General features: G+C 47.9%; 1 protein-coding gene across 1 annotated transcript in view; it reads right to left on the bottom strand.

The window, feature by feature from the left end:
• LOC119161343 (maternal embryonic leucine zipper kinase) overlaps positions 1 to 16,888 on the bottom strand; it is a 159,364-nt gene that overhangs the window by 120,945 nt on the left and 21,531 nt on the right. The window lies entirely within an intron of this gene.

A 16,888-nucleotide genomic window follows, 5' to 3' on the forward strand; every position in this document is an offset into this window, starting at 1 on the left:
CGTTCTAATCTATGATGTGAGGTGAGTTCGTGATATGATACAAGTGGGTCTTTGTAATCGAGGTTCCTGCAGGCTGCATTTAAGCGAGGGGGCGAACCACTGACGCGGAAAGTGAGCTCTCGCGCCAGTGTGTGTGCCCGCTCGTTTGGGTTGCCAGCAAAGCCGGAAATGTTTCCCATGTGGGCTGGGAACCATGCGATGTGTGTAGACCGAAAGTTTTCCTCCTTCGTCTCGTGGTTGAAAAGCCTGTTAACGACCGCAGCTGCCTTCGAAGAGACTAGGGCCGCCGAAAAAGTTCTTATAGCTGTTCTAGAGTCCGAGTAAATGACAGAGGCTTCAGTGCAGCTTCGAAGGGCTAGCGCAATGGCCATTTCCTCTGCTTCGTGGGTGAAGTTGGTAACTACCGTGGCTGCGTTGACGAGCGAGCCGTGGGCGTCCACCACAGAGACTGCATAGGCACCTCGATTCCAATATTTTGCGGCATCAACGAAGAGGACCTGCCTCACCCAAGGTCTGTTTTGAAACAAAGTGGAGCTCGACAATTCAATAATAGTGGAATATGAGGGGTGCTTCTTGTCTGCGTTCACCTTGATGAAATATACAAAGGACATGCAAGTTCTCTGCAGGTGAAGCGACCACTCATTTGACTTGACGTAGAGGCTTTCTATGGGGCTGGTACGAGAAGCGCCCATAGAAAGGCGGATGTCCAAATGGTGGACAGGGCCAAGCATTTACAAGGCACTTGGAGCTGCAGACTGATATATGATCGCCCCATAATCTAAACGTGTGCATATAAGGCTTTTATGGAGATACATCAGGCATTTTCTATCACTGCCCCATGATGTCCGTGACAAAACCTTTATGACATTCATTGCTTTCAGGCCCTTGTTTTTTAGATGCTTAATGTGAAGTATGAATGTTAGTTTCTTGTCTAAAATAATGCCTAAAAATTTTTGCTCAGACTTCACTGGTAGCCTCTGACCGTGCAGGTCAATATCCGAATCTGGATGGAGACCTCTTTTCCTTGAGAATAAAACGCAGGAGCTCTTTTGTGAGTTAACCGTGAAACCGTCCTCGTCAGCTCACTTATTTACCTTATTCAAACAAAGTTGAACTTGCCGCTTGCACATTGCGAGGTTGCATTATTTGTAGGCTATCTATACGTCGTCTATGTATATGCAATAAAACATGCTTCGTGTAATACAGGTATGTAAGCTATTCATTTTTATAATAAAAAGTGTGCAACTCAGCACACCACCTTGCAGCACCCCCGTTTCCTATATGAAAGTTCGAGACAAGACATTCCCCACTTGGACACAGAAAGTGCGATTGGACAGATATCTTTCAATTATGTTCAGCATATTACCTCGGATACCTAAGTGCGAGAGGTCTCGCAATATCCCAAAGTGCCATGTGGTGTCATAGGCTTTTTCCATATCGAGAAAGACCGATAGGAAAAATTTCTTATGGAGGAAAGCATATTAGATCTGTGCCTCGATACGTAACAGGTGGTCAATGGTAGATCTGCCTTCTCGAAACCCGCATTGATATGAATCAAGTAGGCTGTTAGTTTCAAAGAGGTGCATGACTTGGCGATTTATCATCTTTTCAAAAAGTTTGCATAGGCAGCTTGTCAGTGCGATGGGCCTGTAACTCATAACGGAGGATGGATCCTTGCCTTCTTTCAAAATGGGAATGACAATGGCCTCTTTCCAGCTCGAAAAGATGTCACCGGAAAACCAGATGGCATTGTAAAGGTGAAGTAAGGTTTTTTGCGTTTCAAGAGGTAGGTTCTTCAACATTTCATAGACCACACGATCAGATCCAGTGGCAGAATCGCTGCAGCAGGTTAGAGATGCCTGTAGTTCAGCTAAAGAGAAAGGTTGGTTGTATGCCTCGTATTTTGTACATTTGGTATCTAGTTTTTGCTCCTCCACCCTTGTCTTGTGGAGTTGGAACTTTTGAGAGTAGTGTGATGAGCTGGAAACTTGCTCGAAGTGTGCTCCTAGGTGGTTTGCCTGGTCTTCCAAGCTGTCCCCTTTTGTGTCCACCAGAGGCAGCGCATATGCTTGTTTTCCTTCCACCCTTCTCACCCTGTTCCAGACCTTACCCTCATGTGTGTACGAAGTGATGCCAGATAAAAATTTTTGCCAACTTTCTCTTCTTGCCTGTCTTCGCGTCCTCCTGCCCTGGGATTTTATATTCTTGACATTTGTGAGATTTTCGGCCGTCGGTGATTTTCGGAGCAATCTCCACGCTTTGTTTTGTTTCTTTACGCACTTTTCGACACTCGTCGTTCCACCAAGGGACACGTCGTTTGCCAGATATTCCACTTGTTTGAGGAATACATTTCGTAGCAACATCAATTAAAAAAGCTGCGAAGTAGTCCACAGCAGCCTCTATGCTTAATGCAGACAAGTCAGCCCAGGTTAGGAGAGTATATTTTCGAAACTGTTCCCAATTAGCTTTTTCGGTGAGTCATTTGGGTATCTGTGAAGGACATTCATATGATGTTGCTGTACTCAAAGTGACCAAGAAATCGTCACTTCCGTAAGGATTATTAATGGTTTTTCATTGAAGTGGGGGTAGAAGTGAGAGAGATGCAATGCTTAGGTCTATGAAGGAGAAGGTATTGTTAGCAAGACTATAGTATCTAGGCTCTTTCCAATTCAGGAGACAAGCTCCGGAAGAGAAAAAAAACTGTTCGATTTGGCAACCTCGCGAGTCGCATCGAGAGTCACCTCATAGACTACTATGCGCATTAAAGTCCCCTAGGACAAGATAGGCTTCGGGAAGTTCATTTATCAAGGACTGGAATTAATGTTTGTGCACTTGAAAACGTGGAGGTATGTATATAGAGCAAATGGTGACGAGTTTACTAAAGAGTACAGCTTGAACAGCCACTGTTTCAAGGGACGACCAAAGCGGTAAGTGCATGCATGCAATCACTTGATTAACTATAATGGCTACACTTCCAGATGATGCCATTGCATCATCACAATTCTTTGGGAAAATAATGTAGCTATGAAGAAAGTTGGTGCGTTTGGATTTTAAGTGTGTTTCTTGTACACACAGCACTTTTGGCGAATGTTTGTATAGGAGCTATTGCACATCGTCACGGTTCCTAAGAAGGCCCCTGACGTTTCAATGTATACTTTGTGCGTTCATCCTGAAAGTAAAGTAGCGCTGTGTGTACGAGAGAAATGGGGTTTTGTTGTTTAAAGGGAGATCCGAGTTTAAATAACAGAGCCGTCATCGAGCCCTGTTATCAGATTTTTTTGTCTTCCTGGCGCGGTCTAAGGAGCCAGGCCGATCTTTCGAAACCAGGGGTACCGTGGTATCCATTGCCTCCTGGGAGGCACTGGATGCCCGCGCGCGCAGGCCGATGGTCTGGATTTTGGACCTTGGTACCCGACGAGGCCTTGGTACCTGATGACCTTGGGGTCAACAGACTGGGCTGCTACCGCCAAGGGGGCAGGTGCCACAGCCGACGGCTCACTTTGCGCTGCCCGAAGGAGTGGCGGGGGCTGGTGCGACGTTGCCCCCCGGCACGCCGCATCAGCGGAAGGTGTTGTGTAGAATGGTGCACATCTGCTACGGGCTTCCTCAAATGAGATGTTTTCTTTTACTTTAAGCGTGATAACCTCTTTTAGGGGCGAAGCTCCTTATAGCGGCACCCGTTCGTCCCTCGTAGCCGTTGAAGTGAGTAACAAGTACAAGATTTTGACCTCCAGGGTGGTGCCGGTGAGAGATTTCTTCTGTGCGTTGTTGAACAATCAAAAATAGTGCTCGATGTACATGCCAATGGCTGCTAATGGAAAATGAAAGACAGGAGCATTCGGCTTTTAGTTAACGCGCATGCTGCGATCCCCATTAGCAGCCATTGGCATGTACATTGAGCACTATCTGACAAGAAAGGGTTGCTACGTTATACCCGCTGGGTGTAACCTCTTTAGTTTTAGAAAGGTTTAGCGAGCGTTGAGCCGCAGTGCCATGAATACAATGAATGAGTATATATTATGAACTCGAGGTGGTTAAAGATGGGAAGTAGATACGAAGTGCAAGCCGTAAGAAAGTAAAAGCCGAATTCTCCTGTCTCTCATTTCCCATTAGCAGCCATTGGCATGTACATTGAGCACTATCTGACAGGAAAAGGTTGCTACGTTATACTCGCTGGGCATAACCTCCTTGGTTTTAGAAAGGTTTAGCGAGCGTTGGGCTGCAGTGCCATGAATACAGTGAACTAGTATATACCATGAACTTGAGGTGGTAAAAGATCGGAAATAGACCCGAAGCGCAAGCTATAAGAAAGTGTGCGTGTTGTTGCGACCAGGGTTTGCAGGCACCGGAGGTCCGGGATGAAGTTGTCGAGGCAGGAGGAAGAAAGACTTGGTGAGGGTTTATTTACATTATGTACAAGGTGAGCTCTCGTACATGACGAGCTCTGGTCCGGGATGAAGTTGTCGAGGCAGGAGGAAGAAAGACTTGGTGAGGGTTTATTTACATTATGTACAAGGTGAGCTCTCGTACATGACGAGCTCTTTCTTACATGGCGAGCTTTCGAATCTGGCATTCCTCTACATGGCCCTTATTCGAATGAGCCAGGTGGCTCATTATAAAGGGTATGTGCTCCCCAAATCCCTAGATCAGGGAACACGTGCAGATGGTACTGTCCAATCACAGATCACACACAACTGGCGAGGGAGACGAGCATGCACGACCCACGTGAATGTTCAATATTGAGCAGAGATCACTGGAATCCAAGGTGGCGCCAGCGGGGCTCCTCCTTGTCGTGTGTGTGCCGCTGGTCGAGGGGTCCCAAGCTCAAGACAGCATACTTCAAAGGGTCCGCCGAACTGCTCGGTTAATTAGCGGGGCGATTTGCGGCGGCTGCCGCGGTCTCTTCCAAGGAAGATGCTGTACTTGTTGTCCTCTCTCGAACGGCTTATGGCGTCGTGGCGACACGACGTCTCACCCTCTCGCTAGGAGGGACAACGCCTGGCGGTCGTAGGCAGCCGGCCTGTGGGCTACTTGCTTGAAGATCCAAAGAGCGCCGCTCCCTCGTCAGCTACGGCGCCAGTCACAACAGTGTGCTACCTCTCGTTTAGTTTTTGGAATGTCCGCTGGATGGGGGTGCTTCTATATGGGGAATATATGATGAAAAGATGCGAGATGGTGGAACTTGGAGTGTTGATTAGATGGACAAACGGACACACAGACAGATGCATGGATGGACGCATGAACGGACGCAGGGGCGGATGCATGGATGAACGCAGGGACGGATGCACAAACAGACGCACGCACGGATGGGCGGATGGACGCATGAACGGACGGAAGCAAGAACGAATGGACGAACGAATGCTTTGCCCCACTCTCCATCATTCACTTTGTGGATATGCTGCCAATTTTTTCTTTCTTCCAGTTTGGGCAGGAATGAGAGTAGGCTGCATGATCACGTCACAGTTGACGCAGTGGGGTGTGTTAGTACACTTATCAGAGGTGTGTCTTTTGTGTCCACATTTTGTACAAGTGTTTTGACTTCGGCAGCTCTGCGAGCTGTGGCCGGATTTCTGACATTTGTAGCAACATCTAGGGTTCGGAATATATGGGCGGACAGGGAGTTTGATGTAACCTGCCTCAATGTTTGTAGGTAGTACACTAGATGCAAATGTTAAAACAGGGTGCTTGGTAGGTGTTTTTTTGCCGTCGCGTCTGATGATGATTCATTTAACTTCAGTTACATTGTGCTCTTTCCAACCTTCCAGGAGTTCCTGTTCGGACAGCCCGAGGAGGTCTGCTTCTGATACGACTCCACGTAAAGTATTCATCGAGCGGTGAGGCGAAGCAAATGTTGGGATGCTCCCGAATGCTGTTAGATTGCAAAGTTTCTCAAATTGTTTTTGCTCAGTTCTAGCAGGAGGTCACCACTTGGCATCTTAGTTACCTTGTAACCTGTTCCAAAGACTTCGGTCAGTGACCTTGAGACAAAAAATGGAGAAATTGATCTTGTTTGTTTGTTCGGAGTTTCACAGTGAATTACATGAAATTTTGGGAAGGATAGGTTGGGGTGGTTAAAACATACTAGTTCTTCAGTGCGCACCCTTTTTTGAGGGAGAGGATCAAGTAGTCAGGAAAATGAAGGTGTTCCCATAATAGTTTGGTTGTTTCGGCAGCAATGGCGGCCACCCACCATCGAGCCCAACTAGGGGACGCTGTAGCACTTGTATAGGACTGCAGATGCCAGCCGTACATTGCCACTATAACCAAATATAACTGCCCAAGGTTGAGCAACTACGCAAGGTTGACCCACGGCACCATAAAATTCGGATGTAAATAGAAGAGAGAAGATGACAGGACAAATACAAAGTAGAAGATAAAGACGAAGATCTAGGGAGAGAAAGAGATAGGAAAAGGTGACTGCCGATTTCCCCTGGGTGGGTCAGCCCAGGGGTGCCGTCTATGTGAAGCTGGGGCCAAAGAGGTGTCTTGTCTCTGACAGGGAGCCTTAAGGTCCAATCTCCCCCGCATCGGCTCAACCCCCAGGATCCCCTTTTCCCCCGACATGGCAAAGCCATGCACGGCTAGGCGTGAGAGGGAGTCGAAACCCCCCCATTAGCTCGAGTCCGTGGTGTTGCTACGCACCAAGCGCCTGTTATACAGACGCCCCTGCGGGGATATGATTGACACCTGCACCCAGCTTGGGGAGTGTTAGGTTCGGCGCTTGGGCCGAGAAGATGTGTAGAATTCCAGGTACTGCGAACGAGTCGCTGAGAAGCTGCTAGCCTGCGGAGAGCCATTCCAGCACGGGTATGGTCATTCCAAGCCAGAAAGTAAGGCGCCATGCAGTCCGGCCACAATGGGTTTTGGTCACAACAACTTTTCTCAAAGGAACAGCGGCGTTGCAGCGGTCCCTTTGAATCATCGCCCGAGCGTGAGACCCATCGCTCCAGCGACCGTGTTCGCGCAAGCGGACCCCGTGGTGGAAGTGTGGCGACTCTGCCCCTGGTCAAAGACGTTGATGTGGGCGGGTACAGGCGGGTGCGTCGAAATTGGTGAATGTCTTGAAATTGGACAGTGCAATTTGGTGCCCTTTCCCTGATCCACGGATCTAGAGAAATTAGACAGTTAATATTCAGCCCTCGCAGGCTGCTTCTGAGGATTTTTCAATACCAGAATGCCACTATGTAACTAAACTGTCATGTTGATCTCTCTCCAATGTAAATAAACGTCTGTACTCTTTTCCAGTACAAGCGTTGCTCCTCGTTATAAGGGACGAGTCCGATGGGGTGGCCAGCTACCAACGATGAGACCCACCGGACCCGAGTTGCAACAGGAGATAGATATGCTCAAACAAGATTTTGCGATGCCCCAAGTCATGCTTTTCTTTCAATGCTATCTCAACCAGGTAAAAGGTGGCTCTCCACAGCCCACTTTTGGTCGCCCAACTATGGGCTGTCCAGCAGGCCTACGAAGTTGCTGAGAGGCTTGGTCTTTCGGTCCCGATGTAGGAGCGGCCCACTGAATTCTGAGACCCACTCTGCAGGGCTCGAGTAAAGTTTTCTATCCACCATTATTATAGCAGTTCCAACTTGACCTGCGCTAACAGCTTCCCAGTACTTTGTTCTGAGCTTCACGTGTGCATGTGACAGTCATGCACACGTGCGCTAGATTGGGGGCAACGCCCCTCGGCATAGAATGTATATATGAGAGCGCTATCGTTCAATAAACGTTCTTTCGACGCACATGACCCGTGCAAGCCACATGGTGTCAGAAGTGGTCGGACCGCAGCCGATACACGCAGCCGGCGAACGAACAGCGGACGCGTAGCAAGCCAACAGGGGCGGCTCGGAGGTCCCAACCAGCTACAAGCATGCAGAACGGGGAACAGCGCCAGCAGGCCAGCGGACCAGTCACCACGCTATTGCCACCGCCGAAAGCCCTGGACACCACAGGAGACGTATGGCGAAGCTGGAAGACATGGCGGCAAGAGTTCGAGCTCTTCGCAACGGCAACATACCTGAACCAGCAACCGAAAGAGGTACAGGCAGCCACCTTTCTTATGATTATCGGAGAGGACGCACGCAAGACGTACAGCACTCTTGATTTTGCAACTGACGAAGAGAAGTCGGACGTAGAAGTACTGAAAATGAAGTTTGAGGCATTTTACAAACCAGCTCTAAACTTAGCCTACCATGAGTTCCGCTTTGGAAAGTGCGACCAAAAGGACGGTGAAAGTTTCAATGACTGGCTGACAGACCTCAGAGTGCTAGCAAAAAGCTGCGAGTTTGGGCAGCTTGAAGAGCGTATGCTGAGAAGCCGTATTATTCTCGGAATTAGAGATAAAAAGCTGCAAGAAAAGCTAATCTCCGAAAATGCTTCTTTCACGAAGACCGTAGAAATGTGTCGCTCTCGTGAACATGGCAAAGAACAGTGTGAAGAGATACAGGCGCGCCCGAAAAGCGATTACGCAGCCGAGATGAACGCGCTATCTGAAGCGAAAGGTCAGCGTTGTACAAAGTGCGCAAAGGTTCATCAGACCGACCGTGTGTGCCCAGCAAAGGGACGCACGTGCAGGAAATGCGGTGGCAGAAATCACTTTGCGATAGCCTGCAAGAAGATGCAAAAAAGATTTCATTCGAAAGAGCACGCAGTAGCATCTGTCGATGCAGAAGAAGGCGATTTCTGGTTAGAAACGCTATCGCATGCCCGTGGGAAAGACGACCGCTGGACGGCTACCGTTGAGATAGAAGGAAAGCCTATTTTTTGCAAGTTAGACACAGGCGCAACATGCTCGGTTATAGCACGCAGCCAGCTGCAGAAAATAACAAACAAGCAGCCACTTGATTGCAACGTTGTTTTAAACACATTTTTTGGCTTCCAGAAAAAAGCGACGAAACAAGTTCGTCTTGAAGTGGCAACGAGAGAAAGCAAGATTCTGACAGAGTTTTTCGTCGTGGATGACGAAATCGCCGTGACCTTGAGCGGTACAGTTGCCGAAGAGCTTGGCTTGCTCCAACGTGTCTGCTCTGTCGACCAAATAGAGCTTTACGGCACTGCCAAGCCTTACGAAGACGTGTTTGAAGGTCTGGGTCAACTGGAGGGTATTGTCTACCATCTAAAGCTCAAGCCCGGGTCCCAGGGAGTAGTGAAACCAGCACGGCGGATTCCAATAGCATTGCAAAGCAAGGTGAAAGCTGAGCTCGACCGCATGGAGACTGCTGGAGTCATCGTGAAAGTGACCGAGCCGACAGAGTGGGCCAGCAACATGGTCGTTGTTACAAAAGGAGAGAAGGTACGCATTTGTCTTGATCCTTCCGACCTAAACAAAGCTCTGCTTCGCGAGCACTATCCAATGCCAACATTGGAAGACATAGCACCTTCGATAAGTGGGGCCCAGTACTTTACAACTTTGGACGCAGCCTCCGGTTTCTGGCAAATCAAGCTGGATAAAGAAAGCTCTAAGATTTGCACTATGTGCACTCCATACGGCCGTTATAGATTTTTGCGCATGCCCTTTGGAATCTCGTCGGCGCCGGAAATATTTCAGCGGGCCATGCACCGCGTGCTAGAAGGCCTCGAAGGCGTAGCGGTTGTCATGGACGACATTCTAGTGTGGGGCCGATCAAGAGAGCAGCATGATGCAAACCTTGAACACGTCCTACGACGTTGCCGAGAGTACAAACTGAAATTGAACAGAAAGAAATGCCGTTTTTTACAGGAGTCCGTCCGGTACTTGGGACACATTTTGACGCGCGACGGCCTGAGCCTGGATCCACAGCGGCTAGAAGACATCTTGCAAGTCCAGACGCCAAGCAACCAGAAAGAGCTGCAGACGTTCCTGGGCATGGTAAATTTTGTCTCTCGCTTTATTCCGAATATGTCGGACCTAACGGCACCACTTCGAGAATTACTAAAGAAGAATATCGCGTGGCTTTGGGAGGACCGCCAAGATGCAAGCTTCAAGGCTCTGAAGGAAGCGCTTGCGACAGCCCCTGTACTAAGCTACTACGAGAAGGGGAAACCAATCAGGCTGTCGGTAGATGCCAGTCAGAACGGAGTTGGCGCAGTGATCATACAGGACGGGCATCCACTAGCGTATTCGTCGCGTTCCTTGACAGAAACACAGCAAAGGTACGCCCAGATCGAAAAGGAGATGCTGGCAATTGTCCACGGCTGTGAAAGATTCCGCGACTATCTTTTCGGGCAGCCTGAAGTTGTGGTAGAATCCGATCACAAGCCACTAGAAATTATATTTAAGAAGCCGTTATGCCAATGTCCTCTAAGGCTTCAGCGCATGCGCCTCAGCTTGCAGAGGTACCCGATAGTCGTCAAATACACACCTGGAAAACAGCTGTTTGTTGCTGACGCTTTATCACGGTCCCCGAGCCAAGCAATATTGAAAGAACAGTGCCTGAATTATCAGTTGAACACCATTGCTTGCCTGCAGGTTTCAGACAGACGGCTGAGCCAAGTTCTACAAGAGACCGACCAGGACCCTGTGATGGTGAAGCTTCGACAGTACGCAAGCAGTCAGTGGCCGGAGAGCAAAGCTGACGTCAGCAGCGAGCTACGATGCTACTGGAGCTTCCGCGACGAGCTGCATACGCAAGATGGCCTTGTATTCAGGAGCAACCGCCTCATCATTCCGGCCAAGATGCGCAGCGAAGTTCTTGCCTGCCTTCATGCAGCGCATGGGGGAGCAGAAAAAATGAAAGCACGTGCTCGAGCTGTACTTTTTTGGCCTTCTATAAACAGCGATCTAGAGGAAGTTGCTCGACGCTGTGAGACCTGCCAAAAGCACAAGCCACGAAATCGGCGCTTGCCATTGATGAACCATGAAATTCCTAGCCTACCCTGGGAAGTTGTGGGAGCCGACATATGCTATCACAATGCTACCGAGTACTTGGTGGTTGTTGACTTTTATTCTTTCTTTTTCGAAATCAGGCCCGTGAAGACGACAGCCGACAAGGTGATTGCTGCCTTCGCAGACATATTCGCCACTCATGGCTTCCCGCAGCGCCTATGCACGGACAATGGACCGCCATTCAGCAGCCAGGACTTTCGTGAATTTGTCGGTAAGATTAGCTTGCACCATGTTCGCTCCAGCCCCTATCACCCTCGATCAAACGGAATGGCTGAACGTGCGGTGCAAGAAGCCAAAAAATTGCTGAAGAGGTATCGGTACGGCACAGTGGATTTTTGTGCTGCATTGCTTGAATGGAGAAACACTCCTCGCGATTCCTATTTGAAATCTCCAATGCAGAGACTCATGGGCCGAAATGCGAGGACGCTGCTGCCAGTCACGGAAACCCACCTGCGACCGCAGACCATACCGCCAGAGGAGGTTCAACGGCGGCTCCACGTCATCAGAAGTAGACAACGTTCCTTCTACAACAGGGGTACAAGGCCGCTACCAGGACTTCCTGAGGGCTCCCGCGTCACAGTGTACAACGTACCATCAAAGACCTGGTCCCCTGCTACGGTTGTCAAGCCTGCCAACAGTCCGAGAGCCTACATTGTTGAGACCGAAGATGGACTCCAGTTGCAGCGCACCAGAGAACATCTCCGTCTGGCCCCCACTCCACTGGTGCCCCCCACACAAGAACATCAAGCTGACGTGGGCCCCGCCGAGCCACAACTACGCAGAAGCGAACGCAATCGCCGGCCACCGCAAAGATACCCCATGCCGGAACTTTAGTCTTTTGTTTGTTTAAGAAGGGAGATGTGACAGTCATGCACACGTGCGCTAGATTGGGGGCAACGCCCCTCGGCATAGAATGTATATATGAGAGCGCTATCGTTCAATAAACGTTCTTTCGACGCACATGACCCGTGCAAGCCACAGGAGGCAGGATGGCTCAACCTGATTAATATGAGAGGTTTAACGTCCCAAAACCACCATAAGATGATCAGAGACGCCGTAGTGGAGGACTCCGGAAATTTCGACCACCTGGGGCACGCAGGCCTGAGCACACAGGTCTACAGCATTTTCGCATCCATCGAAAATGCAGCCACCACAGCCGGGATTCTATCCCGCAACCTGCAGGTCAGCAGCAGAGTACCTTATCGACTAGACCACCACGGCGGGGCGAATGAGTCAACCTCGTCATGCCAACGCGGCCTTGTTTACTCAGTACAAATAGTCTAGCTCACTTATAACGATACCGGTTTTGCCAATACATCGGTTATAACAATAAAAAGCTGCTGCACCATCAACTTTTATGTGTTTTTTTATGCTAGAATAACCCACTTACAGCAATGTCCGCATGCCGCATTAGCATTTATAACAATAAATTCTGGCTGGTAGGTATTCGTGCCTAATGTAATAGAATGCAAAATCAGTGAAAACAGAAAAAAGTTAAGAAATTCAGGCTGCTGAACCCTCCGGCCACAACCGCACATCCCCCAGGTCCCCCTTCTAAAAGTTGCATTATGCTTCACCATATGGCATGTTAACAGCGCAGCAAAGCTGACTTTTGAAACTCGCAATCGCGTAAATGCGGCGGTGGCTTCTGTTAAGGCACATTCGGACATGAACTTTAAAGGGACACTAAAGTCAAATAACGATTTACGTGAGAGTGAAAGCTCAACGTATGAAAATGTCTGAAATGACAGTATTATCAACAGCAGCGCCCTACTTGCCAAGAAATAAAAGTCAATGCACGAGAACGCATGCGCCCCAGTAGGACATTCGCAAAATGATCCCGATGACGTCGGAGTTACAGCCTACAATTAATCACTAGTAACCAATCTAGCTGCACTAAATAAAGAACTTTCTGCGCTTCAAGAGATGTAATAAAATGCTGCTTGTTCGTTTCTATTTGATACATGTTAAAAAAATACCACCGCACAATACCATGGCGAATGGCAGAGTGGTTCAAGATCAATTTTCCCCTGGTTAAACTAGACAGGTCGTACCGTCTAGCGGGGCCCAATAGACCCTTTTCAAAATTCAGCACCACCTATCGAACGAACCCAAAAACATGTTTTTTCTGCCATGTCTTGTTCATCCACGGTGATGCACGCTGCTGATACCAGTACGCGATTATCGCTGCATCTGTGGGTTGTGCTTGGCAGTCAGTAGAACGCCCGAGAGGAAGCACAGTGGCCACTTCAGGGAGCGGCGCCACTGCGGCTCTTGCGTGACCTCTTTGGGCGACGGATGGGCTGTTATGACCGGCAGAGCAAGGACATAGTCTCCAAGGGACGCTCATTGGCGTACCGTCCAAATACAGTACACGTCCTGCAGGAACACACACAGTGTCCGTGTGCGCTACAGGGAACGCTCATCGGCGTTGCTGGGACACACAGCCCACCAGCTCGCACGAGTGAACAAGATATGATGAAAGAGCCATGTTGCCAGACTTAATTTTCTTAAGGGTCTACTGAACTAAACACGCCTGCCATCTCGGAGCCTATGGCAGAAAATTGTTCAATGGCCACTATTGCAGCTGTAGCTCTCACTGCTTTCATTGTATTGCTACTAGTATCAGCAGCCACACAGTAAAGCCGGGCAACATTGTGCATGGCAACAGTGACGCAAGACGTTCTGCTTGAAGCGGTTAATTTGAAGTGCGCTAACCAGATGCGGACCACTAAACCTTAATTTTATTTCAAAATAAGCATTTCCTTGGCACAAAAGCAACACTACGACGTTTCTTGACTGCTATTGGAACAATCAACGTAGACTGAGTAGTTGCCTTCAGCGTCCCTTTGAATAAAAAGTAGACTCTTGGTTAAAGTTTCAGCATCCGGAACTTCATACTTTGGCACACATTGGCTGTATAGGGCTTGCGGCAGCTCTACTAAAGTGTACAAACTTCTAAACATGTCGGAAAAATCGGCAGCTTCATCATCTTCATCATTGAAGTTGTTTGGCATATCCCACCTCACATTACAGTTTTTTTGCCACAGCCTGCTGTCCACTACTTCGCTTTTTTTTTTTTTTCAGAAGCCCATTTATAGCAGTTATCGGTTATAACAATGAAATTTTCGTGGCACTTGAGTATTGTTATCAGTGGGTTTGACTGTATGACAGTGCAGATTGCCCTGTGTTAAGGACCAAGTGATTTCTTTCAAGTTTCCACTTTGATTTCAATGACACAGCGCCTGCTTGAGATAATTTTTAGAGTGTCCACGCCTGTTTTTGTGTCATTTGCCCAAACCAGTTGTAGATATAATTTACTCGCACTATGTATCAGGGCAGAACAGAAGCTTGCCTTCTGCTCTAGCTCCAAGCTGAATGTCCTTGTCTTGGCGCCCTACATTTGCTGCTGAATGCGAGGTCTCAAGTGCTTTTAGCAGTACGAAAAAAAGTACCACATGATTAATATAAAAAATGGCATTTAATGCTTTTACATGAAGACAACAGCTGTAAAAAATCTGTACAATGAATACTTCCTGGATTTATTGTACTCCACTGGAGCTATTATTTGTATGTTTTCGCTTTCTCTTACAAAGGTAGCAGTAGGGTATATTCCCATCCTGAGTCTGCACTACAGTGCACCCATCTCTTTTGTAACCTAAGCACTTGAGACTTAACAATTTAAATTTGCCAAATGTGCAAGGAGCAGACAAAAATTTTGCACCGTTTTTTCTTTTTTTATTATTGCAATAGGTAACTCATGACCCACTACCACGACTGGAAACCACGTTTACACAAGCGTGCCATGGTTATTTTTTAGAGACGTTTTTAGAGTGTCCTGTCTCGGTTTCAGTTTGAAAGAGCACCGAGCTAAGCTGGAGCAGTTCCAAGGGCAAAGCTAACACACCTGGCTACATGACCACACAAAATGGTGACTTGGGCACCGCACGCGAGAGGGTGCCGCACTTACAGCCAGCACATGCGAATTCACAGGCACAGCGCAGGAGAAAATCGCAGGTAGCACAAGCGCAAGGCGCATGCCAGCAACCAGCCAACACAAACGTGATGTAGGTTCGTTTACATTGCATTTGTGTTGATGTCGGCATTGCAACAGGCTCCACATCTTGGGCAGTTGCGTGGCATGCACATTAAAATTGATTTTAAGCAACTTGTAGACTATTTTCACCCTTTATATCTCGTAGCTCTTGTGTGTGTCTCCACATAAATATGTCTCATTATATAGCCTTCGAAATTTTGTGTCAGTGCTCCTTTAAGCGCATTGCCAGAGCAATGTGGAACACTCAGAAGCAGCAAGTAGAATGTACTGCCAGTAAAAATGGCAAGCTCACACACCATTTAGAGACTCAGGGGTGCAAGGGTCGAAATAGAATTTGGAGCAGTTTTTCAAGCAGTAAAATGTTACTTTTGGAGCCCTAAAATCTAATTTGGAGCAGGTTACGGGGAAAAAAATTCATTTTTATCCCGAAAAACTGAATCTGGATCAGTATGAAAATGAAGCATTACATTTAGAAAAAAAAATATGTACAAACCATTGAACATCGGCTAACACATGCAGAGTAAATATGAACACTGCTATTTGAATAAAAGTAGTAGTATGAACCACCCCACTCAACAAACAATGATAAAGTTTACATTAGCATTTGCCACACCTGTCAAATCCTTGGACAGACTCTTAGGACTCGTATCTGCCAAGCTAACGATTTAGAGATTCGGAAGATGCGTAAAACTGAGAAGTAGGGGCGGCGAAAAAAAAAAAAACTGGTGCATAGTTTTGTCTTATTTACACATGCATGAGTAACTGAACCAATTGTGCTGCTTTCCGCAAATAGTGCTAACAGTCCCTCCCAAATCTTAAGATGCTTTTCCGCAGACCACTGTACTGCAGCAAACGTAGTTTAAGCAGCGTTCTGCATTGGTTAGAACAAAGCCAAGAAATTTTCGAACCCCTAAACCTCCCCACCCCCCTTTTTAGGGGCAAAGCTTCTTAGGCTGTGGGTCGTTCCCTCCTCTGTAGTATAAGTAGTATGTAGCCACCTCTAGATTATGAGTTACTCAATAGATTGCATTGCGTGTATGTGTCCTGGCAAATAATATAATTAGATGGCGTTAGTGGTTTTCACAGCATATCAACGGAGTGAATGATGATGAGTGAGACGAAGCGTCTGTTCGCCTGTCTGTGTGTCCATCTATCAATGCCCGTTCATCTGTTGGCACTTCCGCCTGTCTGTACGGATGCACGAACAGACGCATGGACGGATGTACACACGGACAGTAGGACGCTTTGCCCCACTAATCATCATTCACTCCATGAATGTGCTGCGATTTTTTTTTTTTTTCACAATGGGCTTAGGTTTCCCCGACAACCTTCCGGCTCACTTGCAAGGCATGTTTGACTAGATAAAGTAGCAACGCACGTGCCCGTCGGCGGCATCATATATATATCGCATGTGTCATTGCTATGGCAACTAATGTGTTCACCGGCAATGCCGACATTCGTAGCATGTCAAGTTTGTGCACGATTACAGCAGCATACGCTTCAAGCTTTAGTTCCTAACATGCCACAGCCACATTTACTGACTAGGAAATTCATATTCTCCAGGAAGTGTTGCTGGCTATGGCAATGCATTTTTGTCTTGAAGTTCGTCCCGCCGCAAGATATCCGCTGCCATCAGTGCACCGATAAGGCGCCCGGCGTTATTCCTTTATCTGGTTGATTGCATTTCACGAGTATGGTCTGCGTGCCTGGATCCCTAAATTGGTTAATGACGCAAACTACCCACGGCCAACGTGCCCTTCATTTCTCACTGAATAATGCGCAACTGAGAAAATTTTTAGGCTGGTTGGGCATTTTGGCCCAGCGTAGTGCAATTTCGGCAAATTTCATGGTTTTGGCACAGCTCAACCCATGAATGGGGAATAGTATCAAACTGAGCCAATTAGTGTTGCTGTTGCACCCTTGGAGACTGCTTTCATGTCTATATCTACACCTTCAGAAAAAGAGAA

Source organism: Rhipicephalus microplus, chromosome X, assembly GCF_043290135.1.
Source record: "Rhipicephalus microplus isolate Deutch F79 chromosome X, USDA_Rmic, whole genome shotgun sequence".
NCBI lineage: Eukaryota > Metazoa > Arthropoda > Arachnida > Ixodida > Ixodidae > Rhipicephalus > Rhipicephalus microplus.